Raw genomic sequence first — 24,884 nt, 5'->3', positions numbered from 1 at the left:
GGGGCATGAGCGGGGGTGGGGAGTACAGGAGGGAGACACGGGGCATGAGCAGGGGGTGGGGGAAACAAGAGAGAGACACAGGGCATGAGCGGGTGTGGGGGCAACACAAGGGAGACACGGGGCATAAGCGGGGGTGGGGGGTACAGAAGGGAGACACGGGGCATGAGCGGGGGGTGGGGGTAACACGAGGGAGACACGGGGCATGAGCGGGGGGTGGGGGAACACGAGGGAGACATAGGGCATGAGCCATGAGCGGGGTGTAGGGGGGCAACAGGAGAGAGACACGGGACATGAGCAGGGCGTGGGGGGTACACGAGGTAGACACGGGCATGAGCGGGGGGTGGGGTGTAACACGAGGGAGACACAGGGCATGGGTGGGGGGTGGAGGAAACAGGAGGGAGACACGGGGCATGAGCGGGGGGTGGGGGTTTCACGAGGGAGACATGGGGCATGAGTGGGGGGTGGGGGGGAACAGGGCAGAGACGGGGCATGAGCGGAGTGGGGGGTACAGGAGGGAGACACAGGGCATGAGCGGGGGGTGGGGGGAACAAGAGAGAAACACGGGCATGAGCGGGGGTGGGGGGAACAGGAGAGAGACAAGGGGGCATGAGCAAGGGTAACACGAGGGAGACACGGGGCATGAGCGGGGGGTGGGGGGAACACGAGGGAGACACGGGGCATGAGCGGGGGCAACAGTAGAGAGACACGGGGCATGAGCGGCGGGTGGGGGTACACAAGGTAGAGACAGGGGACATGAGCGGGGGGTGGGGGAGAACACGAGGGAGACACGGGGCATGAGCAGGGGTGGGGGGCAACAGGAGAGAGACACGGGGCATGAGCAGGGGTACACAAGGTAGACACAGGGCATGAGCGGGGAGTGGGGGGAACACAAGGGAGACACGGGGCATGAGCGGGGTGGGGGGGTAACACGAGGGAGACACAGGGCATGAGCGGGGGGTGGGGGGAACAGGAGGGAGACACGGGACATGAGTGGGCAGTAGGGGGTGACACAAGGGAGCACGGGGCATGAGCAGGGAGTAGGGGGTAACACGAGGGAGACACGGGGCATGAGCGAGGGGTGGGGGTACAGGAGGGAGACATGGGGCATGAGCGGGGGTAACACAAGGGAGACACAGGGCATGAGCGGGGGGGTGGGGGGAACATGAAGGAGACACAGGGCATGAGCGGGGGGTGGGGGGTGACACAAGGGAGACAAGGTGCATGAGCAGGGGGTGGGGGGTAACACGAGGGAGACACGGGGCATGAGCGGGGGTGGGGGGGAACAGGGCTGACACAGGGCATGAGCGGGGGTTGGGGGGTACACAAGGTAGACACGGGGCATGAGCGGAGGGTGGGGGGGTACATGAGGTAGACACGGGGCATGAGCGGGGGGTGGGGGGAACACAAGGGAGACACGGGGCATGAGCGGGGTGTGGGGGGAACACGAGGGAGACACGGGGCATGAGCAGGGTAGGGGGGTAACACGAGGGAGACACGGGGCATGAGCGGGTGGTGGGGGGAAAAGGAGGGAGACACGGGGCATGAGCTGGGGGTAGGGGGTAACACAAGGGAGACACGGGGCATGAGCGGGGGGTGGGGGAACAGGAGGGAGACACGGGGCATAAGCGGGGGTGGTGGGTGGGGGGAAAGGAAGGAGACACGGGGCATGAGCGGGAGGTGGAGCGGAACAGGGGAGACACGGGGCATGAGCGGCGGGTGGGGAGGAAAGGAGGGGTACATGGGGCATGAGCGGGGGTGGGGGAAAAGGAGGGAGACACGGGGCATGAGCGGGGTGGGGGGAACAGGGGAGACACGGGCATGAGCGGGGGGTGGGGGGCAACACGAGGGAGACACAGGATATGAGCAGGGGTGCAGGGGTGGTGGCTACAGGAGGGAGACACGTGGCATGAGCTGGGGGTGGAGGGGTAACACAAGGGAGACACGGGGCATGAGCGGGGGTAGGGGGAACATAAGGGAGACATGGGTCATGAGCGGTGGGTAGGGGGCAACAGGAGAGAGACACGGAGCATGAGCAGGGGTGAGGGGGTACACGAGATAGACATGGGGCATGAGCGGGGGTGGGGGAAAATGAGGTAGACACGGGGCATGAGCGGGGGGTGGCGGGGAACAGGGGAAACACAGGGCATAAGCGGGGGTGGGGTGGAATGGGAGGGAGACACGGGGCATGAGCGGAGGGTGGTGTGAACAGGGCACAAACGGGGCATGATCAGGGGGTTGGGGGGAAAAAAGGAGGGAGACATAGGGCATGAGCAGGGGTGGGTGGAAACGGGGGAGACACGGGGCATGAGCGGGGTATGGGGGGAACAGGGGAGACACGGGGCATGAGCAGGGGGTGGGGAGGAACAGGAGGGAGACTCGGGGCATGAGCGGGGGGTGGGGTGAAAAGGGGAGACACGGGGCATGAGCGGGGATGGGGGAACGGGAGGGAGACACGGAGCATGAGTGGTGGGTGGGGGGGAACGGGAGGGAGACACGGGCCGTGAGCGTGGGGTGGGTGGAACGGGAGAGAGACACGGGCCATGAGCAGGTCGGTGGGGGGAGCGGGAGAGAGACAAGGGGCTTGAGCGGGGTGGGGGGAGCGGGAGGGAGACACGGCATGAGCGGGGGATGGGGGAACAGGAGGAAGACACGAAGCTTACTATGCAGCGCTCTGATGCAAACGATAAACAAAGATGGCGGGCGTCTCTCACAATACGACGCACTGCACGCTTCACTGCAGCCAATGGGAAAGCACGTCAGATGTCTGCGGACATCACGCAAGCCGCTTGCCCAAACCCCGTCCTGTCCGCGGAGCGAACAGGGAAGTGTGTCCGCGAAGCGGAAACAGATATCACAAATTTTTTTCACTTTCGGGACCAAGCCGCCGCTCCCACCACAAATTTGGTGTAAATCCGTCCAGCGGTTTGGGCTGTAGGCGTGAGCAAATTTATTTCCCATTATGTCTATGGTAAAAATATAAGTTTTGGGACCCCCCCTATAACTTTGCCCCCCGGACCAAACCTCACCAAACTTTGCAAAAGAATTCAGTGGGCCATATACTTTTTATGCAAAGTTTGGTGAGGATTCGTTCAGGGTGAGCGAAGTTATAAGCCGCCCAAAAAGTGCTCTTCCTATGGAAACAGCAACTTAACCATAACTACATGGCCACTACCGCGGCCATGTAATGTTCAATACTGCTGCGTTGCAACCGTTAAGTGAGTTGCACTCTTTAAAGTATTCATAGTGAAGACAGCTGGTCGGAGTCCAAATTGCAAAGAATCTTTATTGGTACATCACAACGGCCGATTTAAAAGCCATCCAGATAGGGCATTGTGCCCAAAAAACAAATAAAACAATTAAAACCAAAATTTTAGCATCTCCATCATTTGTGATGTCATCTTTGATGTCATGGGTGTTCGTCTTAGCAGTGTACGGTGGTGGCTTTAGTTTTGGTTGCTTAGCTTAACATAACTGGCAAATTTCTGGGTTTTTCGATTTTACTTGTAACCATAATATTCTTGGAACACACTTTCTCCACTGGGCTGGATAGGTTTTTATTACTGCAAAGTAACTATAACATCCCTTTAACAAAGTTTTTGCACTGAATTTTTTATTAATGCAACTTAACCACAATGTCCCTTTAAATAAGTTTTTCATTGAATTTCAAAGGTTTTCTACCAGGATACCCATAATGTGTGTTGATGTACCATGCAACATACTGAACCCCTTGGCCCAATCCTAATAGCCACTGAGTCTGCGTACTATGTCCCAGTCCTTGGATGTCGAGTTGCTTCCACACTGCTCAAAAGCTCAGGGGTTGTCTTACAGTATTGTAGCATGCAGCAAAGAAAATTAAGATGTTTAATTAGCAACATATAAGTGTATTATAAGCAAAAATGAAGTAGGTGTGCAAACTGTGTACTTATAAAAGCAGCAGTACAATTTCATAGGGAGTGCAACATAATAGAATGCCCCAAGCAGGAAAATAACCTGTGCTTCCAACAGAATTACCTCAATGCTGCTTTACATACAAACTAAGAAGCAACTGTCAGCAGGAGAAGTGCAACGTACTGACAGCAGAACCGTACTAGAAAGTGGTAAGTACAGTATGGGCCTAATTCACTGAATGTTTTCCAAATGGGTTTTGCCATTGTAAAAGGCTTCTGGAATTAGCCGTTTTTTTTTCTTTCCTATAACTGTGAAGTTTGTTCTGTGTAAATGACTAGTAAAAAGTATTTTTTTCCCACAGAAATGGCAAGCAACCCGGAGTGGCTTGAGGAGAATTTTCCTCTTGATGAAATGAGTGAAGATAGTAACTTCACTGGTACACACTGCAATTTGAAAAGTAGGAAATTTGATAGACATTGCTTCACATGTAACTGAAACATATATTTATTTAACAGTACACACTGGAAATGAAGGGAATGGCCTGGGCGCACCAGCTACTAAACAAGTGCATGAGCACATACAAACCCAAACTGACAGTGTGGGCAATGAACTAGTGAGCCTGGGGGCAAACATTGAACACTTGAAAACAGTTTTGGAGACTTAAAACTACTTGTTCAAAGGCATACAATGGAAAATATAAAGTACCACTGCCCCACTTGCACCTGTACTCCTTTCCCCTGTCCCAGTCTACCATCACCACAAATTCCCTGTAAGCAAAGACGTTATGATGAGACCTCAATCCCTTCCTCCCCTGATGACCACCCTGTGCAAAACCCCAAATCCCCTGTATATATTTTCATTTCTGCTACCCCTTTCCTAATTGTGTGTATTTATGTGTGTAAATAAGTTCTATGTGTATACTGTTGCTGTGTGCATGTGTTTTCTTTTTTAAAAATCCCGTTAGGAGTCAGCGAAGTGCGTCACTGTCCAGCCTGTCCATAATCAAAATGGAGCTGTCCTACAGACACAGCGCCTGTCTGGGCTGTCCGCAATCAAAATGGAGGTGTCCGTAGGACACCGTGCCTATCCGGACATGTCCGCAAAGTTGTGAAGTACCGCTAATTTGTTTGGGGAGCCCACCCCTGTCCTGCGGACACCTGGGTACACGCGCATCAGATTCCCTGTGTCCTATGGATAACATGCCTGTCTGACATGTCCACAAAGCAGTGACATACTTTAATTAGTTCGGGGACCCATCCCTGACCAGCGGACACCTGGGCACAGGAACATCTTGTCCTTTTGAGCAATCCAAGGTGTTTTACTGTAAAACTTCACCCTTTCAGAGGTCCCTGTCATGGCTGCAGGGCAACAACCACAAGCTCCACTACATAAAGGGTTCAGTTGGACCCAGTCCTAGCACCTTTGGCAACAGGCTCATGAGAAAGTGTGCTCTGCACACTTTTATTCTGGTGCACATGCTATGTTCTCCCCTGCAGGGCCTCCACGTGTCTCCAGGTTGGGCGTGGCAATAGGAGTGCATTGGGCTGCACGTGCAGCATCTTTTGGGAGTGGCAGGGTGGGACCACAAGTCAGAACAAATGGGCGTGGCTGGGACCAGGCTATTTAAGCCTTCCCCTACCAGCATGCAACCACTTCACGTTAGTCTGCTTATAGCAGCGTAACGCTCACCGCCGCCTGAAGCGCATCTTACCTGATTACAGCAATAACCATTGCCTGAAGTGCATCCTAACCCGACTCCAACAGCAGCCGCAGTCGGAGCGCATCCTTACCTGATTCCAGCAGCAACCGCAGTCAGAGCGCATCCTTACTTGATCCTAACTTCCAGCCTCAACACTTACTCGGGAGTCCATTTTCGGCCAGCATCATCACGGATTCACCCACCGGCATATCTTCGGATAACAGCATCCGAGTCTGAATTCGACAGGCCATCCCTGCAAGAGAAATGGACAAACAAGGTTAGAAAAACTATAAAGACATTACGCTAAGGTCGCTCAAACCAATACTCGCGCTTGACCTAAGAACCAAACTTACCACCTATTGGGACATTGTGACCTCTCTTTTTCCCGATTGGGGCTCGCTTCTTGCACCACAATTTCCACTGGGCCTCATATGACCTATTGGGAAGAAGGAAAGACATTACAAGAGATATGGACAATAATCAAGGAAAAAGACATTACAAAAGAACATGGAAAATAATCATTATCAAAGGATACTTACCTTTGAAGTGGTTCAGCCACAGCTGGTCTGGGCTGCCACGCACATGGACCAGTGAAGAAACTCGGTCTATCTAAAAGCGCCGCTGCAGTGAGAAGCAGGACGGAGAGTTCGCCATCATAATTAAACAGGTGAGACTATATAGGTAGGCGCATGCTCACCACATTCTGGGAAGAGGGGTTTGAGGGAGACCACAGCCATATCACAGCATTCTCAGGGCCTCTCGTATTCTTGCAGGGGCAGTGCCAACAACCAGCACACTCCACAACATGGGAGCAGGGGAAGAAGCCTGACCAAGGGAGTCGGTTCCAGGGAGGGCTGCAACTGTGCCCCAAAGTCCTCGCAGAGACCAGGTGAGCTTAACAGTCCCAGAACATGCCCCTTGCAATCTAGAGACTTTTTGCAACATTTTGAGCCCAGCTTGGGGTTCAAGCTTTTTGCGGAGTCTGCGACTGCTTACAGAGTGCTGCTCCTATAAAAAGCCACATCCCAGTTCTGCTCCTCATTCTGATTTTGCATTTCCTGAACAGAGCACTCTGCCAGATTGCTGCTTCACCAGATTGCTGCTTCCTGGTTTCCTGTTTGCTGTTTTGCTGAAGGATGGCCTCCACTGCAGCCTCTGCTGCTGCTGCCTCCTCATCCTCAGCCCCATCACCACCACCACCACCATCTTCTGGAGGGCCTAGGGGAAAGGAACAGGCCTGATGATGCAGAGGGGGAACAAGAAGAGGAAGAGGATGAGGTAGTGGAAGTCCCCACTACCAGCTGCCGATGGGAGTCTTGGGAGTGGAGGCTTTTTACCACGGTTGGGGATGTAGCCAAGGCTTGTGCAGCCAAGGTTCACTGCAATGTTACTCAGTCACAGCAAGACTAGGCTGTAGAGTTGAGGCACCCACCTCCATGCGGTGACACCTGAGGTTGAGCCACAAGGCATCAGTTTGGAGGGTTGTCCCCTTCGAACAGGGTAGTAGGTTGACTTCCTCTGCAGCATCCTCGGCATCTGCTCCTGTCACCACAAGGGACACTCCTATGGGACAGTGGATTCCTGAACCAGCCTCGCAGGCCATATGCACTGCAGTAGATCCTTACCTTGCAAAGGTCACTGTATTGTGTATTTACTGCGATGTGGTACTTTTCAGGTGTGAGCAATTTCGGAGTGCTTTCGATGCTGAGGTCCGGGAGCACGACGGAAATTGCTCCCTACTTAGATGAGGCTCACCCAACCAACATCTTCCTCTCTCCACCTGCCCCTTTGTCCGTGTGGTTAGTGCCCCTTCCCTACCCTCCCTTCCCTATGCTTGTGTGTCTCGTTAATAAATACTCCCAAAAAATATAAAGCAAGAGAACACACAAAAAAATGGCTCTTTCCAGAGCCACCTTTCACAGTTTAAAAATAGAAGTGCCAATGAAATGGTGCAGGCCCCTGTGCAGTCCGCGAAGTGCACGGACAGCACGGTAGTCTGCGGATGTCCAAAGCATGCAGGTGGTGGCAGCATTTAAACCAATGCATTCTTTTCCAGGAGTAAGTGATGACTCTGAAAAGAGCCTTTTGGGTTTTCTTTTTTGTTCTTGGAAGTTTTGAAGTGGACAACACCTACTGCACAAATGCTTGCTATATTTGCAAGTACAGCTGCAAAGCATTTGGGATATTGCACAAAAAAAGGTGATTGCCAGCATCAGTAAAATGAATGCCATCTCTGTGGAAAATGTTGGTGCTACGAAATGTAATGTTTTCATTGTGGAAGGAAGATATACCAACATCTCTCAAAAATGCGCAAACAGCCTTGTTGACATTGTGCCTGGTTTTCTCCATTTGTATACCAAATGAGGAAGAGCGCAGCCATATCTGTCTCTAGGCAATGCGCAAAAAAATTACTTGACAGTTTGGAAAAATGTCCATGACTTTCCCAAGTGCCCCCTTCATTGCAAACTGCAGAGAGATTCCAGTAATATGGTCTAAACAATGAACAATTATAATGGCTGGATGATCCTGCATCACCAAAGTGGCACAAAGTGGAAGCAAATCACGCCACTTCATGCCACGCACTCCATACCAGTGCACATCAACATAAGGGAATCCAAGATGTATAGCCTTTCCACAGTGCTCTGCATACACCTGCAACTAATGTATCCAAGAGTCTGCCAAAATACAGACACTCTGCCTCCTAAAATACACACCCATAGCCATAGCCATCTGCATTCCTCTCAGCAAACAGAGCATCTGCCACACTCTCTCCTTGTACACCAGAACCAGGAAACCTTATTGATCAATCCCCTGGCCTCTACAGTCCTATTTCCATGCCAGTCATCCTTAAAAGTCCCAGATGTGGCACGTGCGATGCGTGAACTAACACAGTGTTCGCGGATAAATCGGCTAAATCATGTGGGTGGGAAGAGAAATTGAACCAGGGTAGGAGATTTTCTCTATTGTGGTGGCTCTGAAAAGAGCCTTTAATTGTTTTAATTTTTTTTTTAGGTAGTACTAAACAAACATCTTTTTGTTTTCTATTGTTTTTGGGTTTCTTTTTCTTTTTTTTCCCTCCATACTGCCTTACATCAACCTCTGCAAAGCATCCCTTAGATTGCGAAAAAAACAAGCATTTCCAAGAAACGCCGTCTGGTGTAAAATATTGCACACTAAGGGAATCAATGTTGTCATTAGAGAAAACAGACATCTCAGCACGTCACAAAACTATAGCCATGCCTCTATTTACGAGGCGCCTTCAAACATTTTGCTGGGGATTGAAGACATTGGGGTTGTTCCATTGTGCTCTAGGTGGTATTTTGGGAAAAAAAACACCTTTGCAGTAGGGAAAAGCAGGATCAGTTCTTCCACCAACAACTTTAGTACAGGAACCAAACTTGGAGCACTGGTGAAGCCCAAATGCTCTCCTCCACAGTGCACCACCAAAACTTCAGGACTACCAAAAAGTACCCATGTCTCTGCAAACAGCAAGTAGTGCCTTCAAATTGTGGCCAGACACACTGTACCACAAAGCCTACAGGCCTGGAAACCCAAGATCATGAGAAATACCTCTTGCATCGGCATACCTCTCCAGATCATACACAAATGAATCTCCTACTATCCATACAATAAGTCTCACCCTCTCTCCAACATCAGCCTTCTTCACTAAACAACCAATGAAGCAATGAAAAATAGTATTACTCTCCCTTCCTGTAAAGCAAAACCTAAACACTAGATTGTCTAATCCCCACAGTCCCATTTCCATGCCAGGCATGCTCGGATAACCCGGATGTGGCACTCCCTATCCACAAACTACCCCAGTGTCCATGGACACTTGTCAAACTTATCAAGCAATCTCTGGGTAGGTGAAGGGTGATGAGGATGGGATAGGATATGGCCTTAAAAATCCCCAAAATGGGTATTTTTCTTCCCCACTGTATACGAACAGTCCAGGAAGTCCTGTGATGTTTGCGAGTATCTTAGATGTTCGGGGGCATCTATGCTTATTTGTGCATTACACGGTTGGTGAAAAGCAATTATTGGATGGCTTATAACTTTGGCGTCACTTAATGAAACTGTATGACATTTTTTAATTCTATTTTAAACCTGGTTCGGAATGGTTTTGGAAAGTGTAGAGCTGTTTTGTCAAGAGGGAACAAAATTAGAGCAGGGATCCAAAAATATTGTAAAGGCTTATAAATATGGTTCCATTTGACGAATCTGCACACAAGTTTGCAAAATGATTTTAGATCTAGATATAAATGTGTTTACAAAGTATGGTGAGATTCTGTCAAGAGGGAGCAAAATAAGAGGTGGTTTCCTAACATATTGTTAAGGCTTATAAATGTTGTGTCATTTGACAAATCTATACAAAAGATTGCAAAAATATTTTAAATCTAGATATAAATGATTTTTTAAAATTTTTGTGAGATTTTGTCAAGAGGGGACTAAATTAGAAGGGTGTCTCAACATTTTTAGATGGCTTTTATCTTTGTTGTCGTTTGATGACTGGGGACACAAGTTTTCAGAAGGATTATAGACCCAACCGTGAATGTTTGTGTAAAGTCTGAATGGATTTTTTTAAGTGGATGCTAAATTATATGACTATTGTATGTACATACATTTTCACACTTTTGAAAAAATGAAACATGGGTGGATTTCAAGCAAACCCATGTAAGGAGCATTGGCAAGGACCTTAATGCACGGTTTTGCAAATGTGCCCATGTTTTATTTTTTGACAAGTGTCATAATGTAGGTACAAAAAATATTGATATTGATATGCTTTTGGTCACTGAGGTATAGCCTGTGGCCATGGGCAGTAGGCAGATTGTCCGGGTCATGGCATAAGGTCATGACCCGGTCAATCTGGCTTCTTGCCATTACTGCGAGAGACGACAAATGGGGTTAAAGTGGCCATGTCCACCTGGGACCGGCTATGTGGTAAAGTTATTCAAAAGTGGGATAGGTTTGAAAGGGGAAAAAATGTGTTTGTTTTAATATGGTCATAGGGTTCTCTCTTCGTCTTCTGCAGGCTGCCATGGAAAGGGAAGAGGAGCTCTGTACGGAGCCCCGCGTTCCCTTTCCATGGTGGCCATCTTCGAAAAGGATTTTCCTTCCTACAGCAGGACGCCGCAGATTTACCTGTGTAGGAAGAAAAATCATTTTTTTAACACCCGGGGTTCCCGCTTTGATAACTAAGGGTGCTAATTGCCTTAATCCCCCATTGCAGAGGCTTGAATGGGCCATTACGGTTCAGAGCCCTCATTATTTATTTATTTATAAAGGGCACACACAGACACACTTCGCTTGGGCAGATAACTTGGGTTGCCGAGCTGTTATCGCCCATTCCAGTCCCTGGACGAGGAATGAATGTCACATTATTCCCATTAGGATAAGACAAATTGTTAATGGAATTGTTGAAAATCTTAGTAAGTGTATGTACTTTACTGAGAAATATAAAGTAGATGGTGTCCAAGGAACCTTTCTTTTGTTTTTTTTAAATGTATTTTCTTTTGCAGGAGAGGTTAGAACGTAAGATGGGGAGGGAAATGACGGAAGAGTCACCAAGCACTAATTTGGAGGGGCAGGAAGACAGGGGGAGATGTTGCACGTGTGTAACTTCTCAGGTAGGGGGCTGTGTTTCTCATGCTCGTTGATTACAGCTTCAAAAGCACTTCAAAATTGCATCCCCCTGCAGAGTGGTGTATTGCAGTATATACAGAGGACTGTTGTCTTCAAAAGGTATGGATCAACAGCCTCTTTAATTGCTTGCAAGGTTGCTGGTGGGAATTTATTTCCCAGAGAAGTAAGCTGTGTGGTTACAGTATTGCTTGAGGAAGATGATGTGGAGGAACACAGCCTAATACTTGCTTAGAAAGAAACAACATTTCTGAGGGCATTGCAGGGGTTGGATTTGGTGTGGCGGCGCTTGGAGGTGGTCCCGTAGGAGTAATTTCCAGGTAGACCGCGACTGAGTACAAAGTTGCACTCATTGCATTTCACTTTAGTAGCTTTAGCCTTTGGCACATTCCCAACAGTAGTAAAGAACTGCTACACCCACGATTCTCATCAATGACATTTGTGATGTCATCTTTGATATCCTGGGTGTTAGTCTAAGCAGTGCACTGTGGTGGAATGAGTTATGGTTGCTTAGCTTACCATAACTGACACATTTCTGAGGGATTTCAGTTTTACTAGTAACCATAACGTCCTTTTAACAATGTTTTTCAGTGAATTGTATAGGTTTTTATTAGGGCAACTTAACGATAACGTCCCTTTAACAAAGTTTTTTCAGTGAATATGATATATCTATATATATGATTCAGTGGAAAAAAATGTGTTAAAGGGACGTTATAGTTAAGTTGCACTACTAAAAACCTATGAAATTTAGTCAAAAAAACGCTGTTAAAGGGACTTATGGTTCCACGTAAAACCGAAAAACCATTGAAATTCGCCAGTTATAGTAAGCTAAGCAACCATATCTCGTGCCACCACTGTGCACTACTAAGACTAACACCGAGGACATCATGAATTACATCACAAATGTCATTGATGACATCACTGGTGACATCCCATGTCTGGCTCCCTTGTTTGTCCTTTACTGATATACCTATGCCAGTAACAGTCAGGAACTAAAAGTTCAAAAAGTACTATATTTGCAGACTTGTACTTCAAATATGTTCTTACAGTAATTCACTTGGGGTTCACTCACAGCATATGAAACATATACATAGGCGAAAACACAGACTTGGAAGACAGCAATGCCTTCTATGTATGAATATGATCAGTAAGGTTATCAACACCTTCTTATAGTTCTGCTGTTTTTTTATTACTGTACTTTCACTGGATATACTCATATGTGTATACATTGTACTCACAATACTTTCCTTAGTATCCAGTCACATTATGTGATAGATATACATAGGTAGTACCTTTGAAGCAGAGCATTCATTTCTGTGTATGGAGATAATCAGTTAGGGTAATAAGATTGTCTGGTAACACAGCTGTTTTTTGTTTACTTCATTTTCCCTGTGTATGCTCATATTTGTATGTGTTGTTGTCTGTTTGTGTTTTGTTTCGAATAATGGAATTATGTAGTAAGTGGGTTTTATTAGCTAGTTATTAAATATTGCACCGTAGGCAAAACTGTAATAAAAAGCATGCATCATTTTACTATTCAACATGGTAAGATTAATAATATTGCACATTCAGCATGTATGTTGCACACAATGCCTATGTTTCTACATGAGTACCTTAGTATACTGGAAAGAACCTGATAATAGAATGGTATTCATATCAATGCAACTATGTGATGTCATCTTTGATGTCCTGGGTGTTAGTCTTAGTAGTGCATGCTGGTGGCGCGAGTTATGGTTGCTTAGCTTACCATAACTGACGAATTTCAAGAGTTTTTCGGTTTTGCTTGGAACCATAATGTCCCTTTAACATAGTTTTTTTTACCGAATTTCATAGGTTTTTAGTAGCACAACAGAACCATAACGTCCATTTAACAAAGTTTTTTTTACTGAATTTCATAGGATTTAGTATTGCAACTTAACCATAACGTTAACAAAGTTTTTTTTCACTGAATTTCATAGGTTTTTAGGAGCGCAACTTAACAATAACGTCCCTTTAACAAAGTCTTTTTCACTGAATATAGATCTAGACAATATACATTGGATAAATGTTTCCAGGGATTCCCTTAGATTATATACATATAACATAGAACATACTGAACCCCCTACATGCGCTAGTGGGTCTGATGTTTGCTAACCATGCGTATGTTCGCTGACAGACTCGGTCAACATCAACACTATCCAGAAACTCAGGGACTATCTTACATTGTTGTATCATGCAATAAAAAGCAGAACGGAAATACATTACTTTCCAATAATAAATGAGAAGTGGAAACTGTATATGTAACACACCAACCGTCCAATTACATAACATATGCAACATAATGCAATATACCAAAACAAAATAATTATGCCTCTAACAGAATTACCTCATACAAACTGCACAGCAAAAATCAGCAGCACACCTACGTAGCAGTAATACCAAAACTTAGCAAGAAACTAGTGAGTAGACTACATTTATTTTATATATTTATAAACGTTCTGTATTAGGTACAGTAAAAATAATATATACATTTCTTTTTACACAGAAATGTCTAGTACTTTGGAAGGGCTCGAAGAAAATATTCCTCGTGATGAAATGAGTGAAAACAGTGATACTAATGGTAGACACTACACTTCTCTATCTAAACCAATGATTACCCATTAATTTATTTGTACTTACCACATTTTTTTTAACACATCATACAGACATTAAAAATAATACAGAAACAAACACCTTAAAAAATCATCTGCAGCAAATGGAGCAAAAAAATTGATCTATTAAAGGAATAGTGCGCTCAGAAATATTATTGTCCCGAGATTTCGGGCATGTGTTTCTAAGCATAGGTTGATCGATTGTACAAACATTTTCTATGCACCTTACCGTAGATTTCCTCTTTTTTACAGATGAGAAATCAGGCCGCAGGGCGCGACCATCTTCTGATAATCTTATCTGTTGCTGCATCGTCCAAGGTGGACTGCCCTGGCGGCACTAATTCATATGCTCGGCCCCTGAGGCTGACATCACCAAACCTAGCGATATTCTCCGCCTATCTCCAGGACGTTACTGGGCAGCATAGTCAAACACACCCAGTCATCACCTACGTGATAACGTTAGTTGACGCAGAACCCGGAATATCAACACACATCATCTCACAACACAGTGCGTCCGAATTTTGAATATAAAACCATTCTTTTAAAGGAAATAGCAAAACTGTTCAATTTGTAAACTACTTTTATTTAACAATAAACACTCAGAGAACATGCGGCGATTGCCATATTCAAGCAAATGGGTAATTTTTTTCTTTGTTCTCTATCCACAAATGTTTATCGTGAGTCACGTGGTGTTCCTTTTGGGTATAAGAAGCACATTGGACGCACTGTGAATCGCAAGGCTTTGGCATCAGCTTGGTGCTAGGCCACCGTAAACGATATCAGGTTGCTCCTTATCACTGGTACCATGTAAGGGCATATCGGCCCATGTCGATCATCCCAAAAAAGAGGCACTGTGATCCACCCATTCACGTGTCTTTGCAGCTTACGGTTAAAAAAGATGTCAGTTGGTATCTGGAATCGATGACAATCGCAGAAAGGCAAGATGTAGCTGTTTAAAAAAGATAGCAGAATTATGTCTCAGTGGCCGATCTTTATAACAGTTTATCATTTTAACCATTAATTTGGCCCAGTGTTACAACTATTGATAAACACGGACGTGAAACAATGGGAACACAGAGAAAACAACGTTGAAAGTACTCTTCAATTTGCTTCAGAGGTTAGTGCTATGGAGTATAGTCAACTCGAAATGGGATGTGGAGGCTGATGCTACAATCAGGGAGCAAGCTAAGGCCAACAAGAACACATAGAATTTTTATTAAATATTAGTGTTGAATTACGCATTTGTGGAACCTGGGGGAACCCACTAGTGGACTACATGAATCTCGATGCTGGACTGCCCATGTGCCCAGGACAAAGCCAAGTAGACACACAAGTTGTAATTGCGTGTCATTGCAATATGCCACAAACAACAACAGAGTACAATGTAAGCCACCAATAATGGTCAGTGAATGATAAGTTGACTAGTTCATCTATAAAATCATTGAAAGTAAAACTTACATAATATTCAGCATTTCCATTCTATCGGCGTAACGCAGACACACTCCGTTCAGGACAACAAATTTTCATAAAATCAAATTACATGTTCCTTTGTCCAGTTTGGCATGGTGAACCTTATCATATTTGAAAGTATTACATCCCTCCCTTCATGCATTCGTTTTGGAATCCTTCCTTTGTTTTAAGGTTGAAAAACAATTGAATCTTATACTGTGTATGATGAGTGGGTTTGCTCAGTTTGGAAACAAAATTTCAACAGCGCTGACCTTCACTCAGAATGGGAGCCAATAGCCCTTCAGACCATAGTGGCATTAGAAATATTTTTTGAAAAAAACATATGAATTGTTTGCTACCATTCACCAATGCAGGCAACATTTTGACGGATTTACTTTGTTCCTTTGGAGAACTTTGCACTCTCCCAGCAACTCCCACAGCCAGGCCACACCCCCTGTCAGCTCAGCCCATCTCCTCTTCACACGGAAAATCACATGAACATTTAGCAAGGGAGCAAGTCTCGAGCCCTGACAAAATGTGCTCGTATGAGAATGTCCGAGCAAACCCTGCTGCAACCCCCTCCGGCCAGGCTGCGGTCCCCTGGCACCATGACCACAGTTATATATTAGAGGCCTATAATTTGCACCTGTGTGTTTGTACTATCCCATTTTTGGTCACTAGAGAGATGAGCAGTGTGGGGGTGTTGCCACCTTACAAATACAGACACATAGTAAATACGTAATAGTAATGCTTTTACATTATAATGCAGATGGTACCAAAAACAACTGAAAGCTAACTGGATTCACACATGGTAAACTATTACTTGGTAAGAAAACCTTCACAACAGTAGGTATAATCTACCACGCAGGAGCCACAACCAATGCAGGTCACTACATTGCATATATAAAAAAGAAGTGTGGATGGGTCAAATATAATGATACCAACTTTACTGTAAAACAGAAAATGAGAAGGTCTGCGACCTACCTCAATAAAGCACAACCTACATCTTCCTCTCTCCAACTGCTGAGGACAAAAAAAAACTATTGTCCCATATTGCCCTAGGTGCTAAACCAGAAAATTTAACCTTGGCATTTGGAAGTATTTGCATTACTGCCTGAACCAAGTGTTCCAACTCTGCCAACAAAGTAGGGACACTGACATGCCCCAAATGCGAGGCACCACAGTGCAAAACAACTACATGTGGAATGTTTACCCTGCCCATATCTCCACAAACTTGTACAATTCCACACACATATCTCCAACCACCAACACCCAGACTTTCTCCACCTCTGCCATCTTCACTACACACAGCCTCCCTCTTTCAACACAAACCACAACCTCAACATCTGATTGGCTAATCCCTAGAGTCCCCTTTCCATGCTGCATTTGCTGAGAAACCCTGGATGTGGCACGCCCTGTCCGCAGACAGCCGTGGTGTCCGCAGAGCGCGTAACACTGGGGCAGTCCTTCCACCCTTTCCACTTCACTTTCTGCACCATTTCCTCATTGGCTACTGCTAAGCAGTCACACAATCATCCACCGATCACATCCAAGAAATCTACATCTAACTTTATCATCAGAGATCAGCACTTTAGATGTACTATTGATCACTCTCAGTACTATTCGGCTGTGACTGCAACGGACCTACAGCAACAACTACTATAAAACTCTCCAAGATTTCTACTTGCAGATACATGCACATCCAGAAGCATGAACACAGACTACAGGTATGAATATTTTCTACACAGTACATGTGCAGCTCTTCTAGGAATACATATAAACAGAGTAACTGCCACTTACCCTGTATAAACTGTAAAATGAACTTACTGTCATTTCTCCCATCTGCTATGATGAAGTGTCAATTGCAAACCTGTCTGCTCTCCACATTTTTGTTTACTCACACAGCTATCTAAAAAAATGGTACTTCATATTAAAAGATGGGAGAAATAACAGTATAATTAGGAAAAAGGCTGTCCAGTGTGTTATAAAATTACACGCAGCCAGGATGAGTACATCGCATTCAAGCATACACACAGACACAGACAATATCATTAGAAAGGCTCCCAGCTCAAACAACACCACTGCCTCTATATGAAATCCTTCTGCTTTATTTCCCCCACCTTCACAAATGCATACATTGCATGCTTTTCTGTACAATCTCTGCCATTTAGCCTGTAAAAATAGCAAAACATGCATATGATTATTTCTTCTAACTCTTAACATTCAATAACATAACATTAAAAAAACAAGTGTTCTCTATACGTTTACTATTATACTCATTTGTAAAACATATTCAACTAACAGATTCTAAATAAAATATACAGGATGCATATAGGCAAAGGAAAGTGCATATGCATACTATGCTCAGTTGTAAGAAAACACTACTACTAAAAAAGCAAAAAAAACAATGTCTGCATTAACAAAAGTGCTATAAACACACATATTCACTAACTTCTTTCTTTTACAATTGCAGTGAAGACCACTCTCCTGAAAAGCAGCAGCATCTGAAGTACGAACAAGGACTTAGAAGAAACCTACTCTTTCCATACAAAAAAGTAACTGCAATACTAACATAATGTTCTGTTACTCAAACACACTAGCATTTTAGTATTGTAGAGCAAAGAAGTGCATTAACCCTTTACCATTAGATGTAGTATTAGTGCTTCCCCTTACCAGTTGCATCCTTGATATTGTCATCTGAAGCCCAGTATAGTAACACACAAATACAAGAATACCCTTCCCAACTTGATGTAGCTCCCCATTGCACAAACACACACCTCCGCAATCATCCGTACCATCATACTCAGACACTCATGCACAAAGCACACATACACTGCAAAACAGCCCAACCCACACTTTCTTTTTTCTCCAACAGACCCCAAAGAATACCTACCAAAAAGCAACTCCGTAGAAAGAAACACAGAAGTGGAGCAAATCAAAATAAAAGTGTCCAAAATAAGCATCCATTTCTAGCCGATTTTGTAGAAAAAGTTCAAACAACACAGCTAATACAGTCATTAAGTGAAACAAAACAAGCTTCCAGTACAGAAACCTAGCCTCCTCTATCAAAATGTAAAACCTAACAGAAAGTGATTAACAAGACTTCAGCTACCACTACTGCTAACGCTGCACCTATAAATCTTGATATAGTGGCAAGTAACCATACCAAAAACATATTTTACAAAAAATGTTCTGCCACAGAGTCCTTAGAACCTTATAAAAAATGAGAGAATTCATGCACAGCCCTTAAAACCTACCGTAGAAAATTAATCCTATAAGCTCTCATAGACAGTGCAATCCTATTCAAAAGGAAGTTATTGATTTTAGTTTTAAACAGAAAGAAACCACTAACAAAACTAAGTACTAAATTACAAAAAAGACTTTTCAATAAACGGAATATCAACAAAAATAGATTCTTACACATCTGAGGAGGTAACTGGAGTCACACCACGAGCACAGAACCATATTTAATAAAGAAGCATAGAAACAAAAGCAAACAAACCCAATTGCCATACGTAGCAGTGGATGAGGGTATGAACAACTTAATAACACCATTATGGAACAAGAAACTCTGCTAACAAAAATATCCCCAGAAAACTGAACCAAAACGTCCAGTCTACAAATGGTGTAAAATTGCCAAAAAACTTTCAAATCTTTACCCCAGTTCCTCAATCAGTATGTAAAAAGCAAAGACAAATTCAAAATGAAACTACTACAAAATATGGATGCCTGTCCAGGGTGAAAATACACAGGGCTACAAGGACATTCATTAGCCTGCATTTCAGGACCTATTTGCAAAAGCACCTTCCATCATATCAAAATGATATCAACACATCATTCAACTACAAGAAATCTGGTCCATTAACTCTACAATGCTAAAAGTCCTGTTTTAGCACTAGCCAATTTATATAACAATCTTCTACATGGTACAGCCAAACAACTACTCGAAGAAATAGAGCATATCCAGAGAAAATATTTTGGAAGTGAAAGCCACTTACAAAATGCATTAGCTTTACAACAAACTAGCAACTACTGTACACATAGCAACCTTCTATTAAACATATACTAAAAAGAAATACTAAAGTTTAAAAGTACCTCAGCTGAAGTACCAAACCATTTGTGTGTGTGTGTTGTCACAGGACTTTTTATAAAAGTAGCACAGAAACTGTAGAAATAACATACAAAATAGAAGACATTGAAGATTCCAAATGGTCCAATTAGCTCTCTACCTTATAGCAGAAACCAAATACAAAATTGCTGACCCCTTAATACTTTGTAATTGCTGCACTGCAAAATTTGACAACAAATAAAAACACTTTCACGTGCTATCACAAATAACTTGAAATTATTCCCACTACCAAAACCCCTGCAACAACTAAATGTATATGAGAGCATCATAATTCAAACAATGCACCAATTTCAAGCAATAATATGCCTTCAACCAAAAACAGCAAAATTACCTCCCTCTGAATTAGTGAAAGGCATTTGTGGCAAAGTAGTTTATTTACCATTAGATCTCAAAGAATATGTACACACTCTAGGGGTGCAACGGCTAATAGATCAATCTTTCATTGTCTTAGTAAATGGCATACCTACAAAAGACAAAACAATTTGGCAAAAACATGTGGACTTACATAAATTAACACAATCCCTGCAATATCTAAAAAACAACAATGAATACTACAAAGTGATTAATATTGAAGAAAACCTGAGAGAAACCATTGAAATAATTTAAGAGTTGTCAGAAACTGGTGAATTTCAACTTCTAAATTCCATTTCAACAACTTGTACAAAAAGCAAACCATGGCAGATTATGCACTACCTGCAATTCAGATAATCGCTCCACCTTACAAATACAGACTCATAGTAAATACATAATAGTAATGCTTTTATGTTACAATGCAGATGGTACCAAAACAACTGTAAGCTGACTGGATTCACACATGGTCAAGTAACACTTGGTAAGAAAACCTTCACAACAATAGGTATAATCTACCAGGCAGGAGCCACAACCAATGCAGGTCACTACACTGCATATTTAAAAAAGAATTGTGGATGGTTCGAATGTAATGATAGTACCATTACTCTAAAGCAGAGATTGTCAGCAAATCTTGTAAACGCTTACTTAATATTCTTAAAACCAAAATTTAATATGTAATCTGTTTATGAACATAAGCAAAACTTCAACTTCAAAATTGTGCACATTTAGAGTACACCAACATGTATCTAACTGCCCCAAGATTCTGCAACAAGCAAACAGACACATTCCACTAAAATGTAACAGGAAATACACAGTTAGAATATGCCAACAGGTATCTAACTGCCCCAATATTCTGCAACTTGCAAACACATAAATAAATCCACTAATATCAAACAAGCAAACAGTTAAACAAATACTACTAAAATCAAACAAGAAATATACAGTTAGAATACGCCAACAGGTACCTAACAGCCCCAAAAAATCTGCAAAAACCCAACAGAAAGATGAATAGCATAAAAATAAACAATTAGAATACGCCAACAGGTATCTAATTGCCCCAAAAATCTGCAACAAGCCAACAGATAGAAGATAGCAAGAAACAAGAAATAAACAATAAAACAATGAAAGAAATATATTGTACCACAACATAGAAGTTTTTTTTTTTTAATCCAGCATGGATTTTTTTCCCACAGACCCAATGATTTAGAAAACAAAAACAGAAATTGAGCAAATTGCGCAATACATTGGTTTGAACTACAGTACTTGTAAAGTACTAAATATGAGGGTCAACAAAATTCAGAAATGTCTATTATGCAATGCAATAACTCATTATGAACTACCTGCTCTAACATAGGATCTTTTCTTTTACTGTAGAGATCGAAAAAGTATGTCTGGTCCAGTTACCCATGTCATGAAAAAACTGCACACAACAACAAAAAACTCAACCAGTAAGTATCCAATAAATAATCTCAGAAACACTGCACTCCTTATTACAAACTCTACAATCTTAACTGCATAACCTAACTAAAACTTCACATACAAACTCTTCAAATAAAACAGTTCACAAACTTTTCGGTTGTGCATATTTAATGGATGTTTGATTCTATGGGTGTGTTATGCTGCAGTGGCCTTTGGCCATGCACCCAAAACTCTAGGCCCTGGCCACAACCACCGCAGCATAACACACCTATGCTACCAAACATTTTGACTGTGGTATGTGGGCTGCTTATGTTATGTTATGTTATTTTGAATTTATATAGTGCCTTATATACCATTGGTATGGTCTGAAGGCACTGGTAGGTTGAACGCCCTTGGTAACCGAAGTTTGGATCAGTAGAGAGAGTAGAGAGAGTGAAAGGTGCGTTTGAGCACCGGATATGTGTGCAGCTGGTGAGGTATTCGTGTGATAGCTGCTTCTTAGCGGTAGGTGTGGTGGTTTAGAGATCAGGAGTATGTGTTTTTCTGGCAGGATTTATCCAGACCGAAAGTGGCTGCGTTAGGCCTGAGGGGAACGCTTGGCTGGGGGGTGTGCAACCAGCAGTGTTTACTTAGAATTATGGGGAATGTGCAGCAGATGTTGGTATGAGAACAGTTATACCGAATGGTGTCATAGTATCTCTGTGTTCTAGTTGAGTGGTGGTGTAAAGAAGAGAGTAAGTGTGGTGGTGTGATATGATGGGTTATATGCTCTTTCAAGCATTCCCTGCACTCCAAACCATTCTATGCGCTCCAGCCTGTTCCATGCGCTCCAGTCCGTTCCCTGCGCTCCAGTCCACTCCATGCATCCCAGTCTGCTCCACACACTCCAGTCCACTTGATGTACTTACGCACTCCAGTCCGCCCCATGCACTCCAGTCCGCCTGCGCACTCCAGTCCGCCCTACGCACTCCATTCTGCCCCACGCACTCCTGTTCGCCCCACGCACTCCTGTCTGTCCCACGCACTCCTGTCCACCCCACGCAATCAAATCCCCTCTATTTACACCGAACCGTTCCATGTATTCTAAGTTGTTTTATGCATTCCATCCACATATTTCATCCATACCATCTTTATACTTCATCCTTTCCATCCACCTATTTCACATGTTTTATCCACGTGCGTCACCCGTTCCATACACTTACGGCACCCGATCCATCCACATATGGCACCCGATCCATCCACATACGGCGCCCGATCCATCCATATACAGCACTTGTTCCATCCACATACATCATCCGTTCCATCCATATACGTCGCCTGTTCCATCTACGTACGGCACCTGTTCCATCCATATATGTGGTCAATTCTATTCACATATATCACTCGTTCTATCCATATACAACACCCGTTCCATCTACATACTTCATTCGTTCCGTCCGCTCTACGGATTCAGTAGCTCTGCGTACTCATCAGTTCTATGAACTCATCCACATTGCATGCATTCTGCACTCATCCGTTCTACGTACTCATTCGTTCTACGCAATTCGTCCGCTCTACGCAACTCATCCACTCTATGCAACTCATCCGCTCTATGCATCTCATCCGCTCTCGGCAACTCATCTGCTCCAGGGAACTCATCTGCTCTAGGCAACTCGTTCACTCTAGGCACTCGTTCACTCTAGGCACTCGTTCACTCTAGGCACTCATTCACTCTAGGCACTCGTTCGCTTTATGCACTCACACGCTCTACACATTCATCTGTTTTACTCACTCACCCACTCTACGCACTCATCCGCTCCCCACACTCATCCACTCCCCACACTCATCTGCTCCCCACACTCATCCGCTCCCCACACTCATCTGCTTCCCACACTCATCTGCTTCCCACACTCATCTGTGACCCACACTCTTCCGTTCTCCACACGCATCCGCTCCCAGCACTAATCCGCTGTCCGCAATTATCTGCTCCCCACACTCATCCGCTCCTCACACTCATCCGCTCCCCACATTTATACGCTCCCCACACTCAACCGCTCCCTACACTCATCCGCTCCTCACACTCAACACACTCCCCACCCTCATCACGCTCCCCACACTCATCCGTTCTCCACACTCATCCGCTCCCCACACTCATCCGCTCCCCACACTCATCCACTATCCACGCTCGTCCGCTCTACACACCCAACCGCTCGACATATTCATCCATTCTATACAGTCATCCCAACTACACACTCATCCGATCTCCACACTCATCTGATCTATATACTCATCTGTTCAACGCATTCTTCCACTCAGCGCATTCATCCGTTCCAGACGCTTCATCCAAACTAACTATTTCATCCACACCATTTACTTCGTTCATTCATCATATACATTTAATTCGTTTTAATCTCGTTGCTGTTTCCGTATGATTTATTCTTATTATCCACTTCACTGCTTTGATCTACTTTACTCGTTCAATTATGTTTGTCCTTTTAGTTTATGTTAGAGGTTATTAGCTGTCGATTTCTCGCATCGGGTAGTTTGTTGGATTGGTGTCATTGAGATGCTGTTATTCTGTTTGGGTTAGTTTGCGTTTGAGTTGGTTTTAGGGGAAGAGCCAGGTTCTCAGTAGTTTGCGGAAAGACATTAAACCCTCAGTTAGGAGGATGTGGGGAGGGAGTGAGTTCCACATTGTGGGTGCCAAGGCTGAGAATGACAATCCACCTAACCTGACTGAGTTTGTCTTAGGTATGGCTAGGAGGCCGGCTGAGCTTGATCTTAGGGTGCGTGGAGGGTGATAGGGTTTTAGCTTGTCTTGAAGATATTGAGGTCCGGTTTTATGCAATGCTCGATGGGAGATGCATAAGGTTTTGAAAGTCACCCTTTGGGCCACTGGAAGCCAGTGCAGCGTTTTAAGGGCTGGGGAGATGTGGTCTCTTGGGCCGAGCGCAAGTAGGAGTTTGGCTGCAGCGTTTTGTGCTCTTTGGAGTTTATTCAGTTGGTACGCATGGACTCCGAGGTATAGGGGGTTTGCGTAGTCCAGTCTTGATATAATGATTGATTGGACCGCGGAGAGTCTGTTGGGGAAGGAGAGATATGGAAAGATGCGCCTAAGGGTTTCAAGGTGGTAGTGGCAGGACTTTGAGATGTTGTTGACTTGGCGCGAGAGTGTTAGGTCGGAGTCAAGGGTGAATCCAAGATTTTTCACTGAGTTGGAGGGGGTCGGTGAGTTGCCCATGGCAGATGGCCAGGGAAGTGGGTGCGGAAGAAGTTCGGAGTTGCCACATACCATGATTTCCGTTTTGGAGGGGTTTAACAAGAGGTGGCTTTGGGTCATCCAGAGCTCTATGTCAAGGAGACAGGAGGCCAGGTAAGGTCGGGAGTTGGGTTTTGAGTTCAGGAGTTTTAGAATTAGTTGAGTGTCGTCGGCGTAGGTGTAACACATGATGTTGTGTGAGCGAATTATCGGTGGGCGGGTGATCAACTAGAGATTGAACAGGAGGACAGATACGCATGCTCCTTGTGGGACTCCCATGTCGACTGGTCGGGCTGGTGGAATAGGTGGAGAGTATCATTATTTGGTACCTATCTTTGAGGAAAGAAGCTCTCCATTTAAGAGCGGTACCACGAATTCAAAGGGAGTGGAGGCGGTCCAGGAGGATTGAGTGATTGATTGTGTCGAAGGTGGCGGATAGGT

This window comes from Ambystoma mexicanum, chromosome 10 (genome assembly GCF_040938575.1).
Source record: "Ambystoma mexicanum isolate Mex_15411 chromosome 10, UKY_AmexF1_1, whole genome shotgun sequence".
Lineage (NCBI taxonomy): Eukaryota > Metazoa > Chordata > Amphibia > Caudata > Ambystomatidae > Ambystoma > Ambystoma mexicanum.
The sequence above is the reverse complement of the archived record's forward strand: the minus strand, read 5'-3'. Positions refer to the sequence as shown.